Genomic DNA, 696 nt, shown 5'->3' on the forward strand with positions numbered 1-696 from the left:
CGCGACATCATTTAAGCGAAGCCGCGAATGAGAATATCTAGCTATTCAAATTTTCGAATAATCGAGTACGATTTGGAACACTTTAGTATTTTCGCGACATCATTTAAGCGAAGCCACGAATTCCCCGAGAATATGGATCTAGGTATTCGAACGAGTTTAGAATCGTCAAGTACTTGCGAGTACTGATGATGTATTGAAATATTGCATCTTGGCAGCAGCCTATTATCGCAATACGCGTTTGAATGGACCATTGCGGCGAGTGAAATTGATGATTTAATAGAAGATGATGAATGACTCCCCTCGTGTACGAACATACATTTCTGCGATATGTCTGCGATATTATAGCAGCATTTCCTTCTCTAGTCACGCGACACTCTTCGATTCATAATGTATTTATGAATAAAAGAAAAATTGTAAACAATAATAAAGCATACGTTGTCATTCGAATATTTTGTGCGCTCGAAGAAATATTAGGTGTAGAAATTAATTCCAAGTCCTCGACCTGATGGACATTACATGCAGAGCAATATTTTGCTTACTATTATTCGTTTACAGTTGTTATAATTATTTGTTATAGTTGCAACTTGTTAGAAAAAGAATAATAAGCAAAATTGCATGACTACTGAAGTTCGTATATGTAGATAAATTGTAACGGCCATCAGGTTGAGAACTTAGAAAATTGCTACTACGTAATTA

The 696-nt window shown here is 35.6% G+C and overlaps 1 protein-coding gene across 1 annotated transcript in view; it reads right to left on the minus strand.

Moving 5' to 3' along the window:
* Positions 1-696, minus strand: part of LOC128878905 (uncharacterized) — a 28,915-nt gene that overhangs the window by 22,167 nt on the left and 6,052 nt on the right. The window lies entirely within an intron of this gene.

This window comes from Hylaeus volcanicus, chromosome 6 (genome assembly GCF_026283585.1).
Source record: "Hylaeus volcanicus isolate JK05 chromosome 6, UHH_iyHylVolc1.0_haploid, whole genome shotgun sequence".
Lineage (NCBI taxonomy): Eukaryota > Metazoa > Arthropoda > Insecta > Hymenoptera > Colletidae > Hylaeus > Hylaeus volcanicus.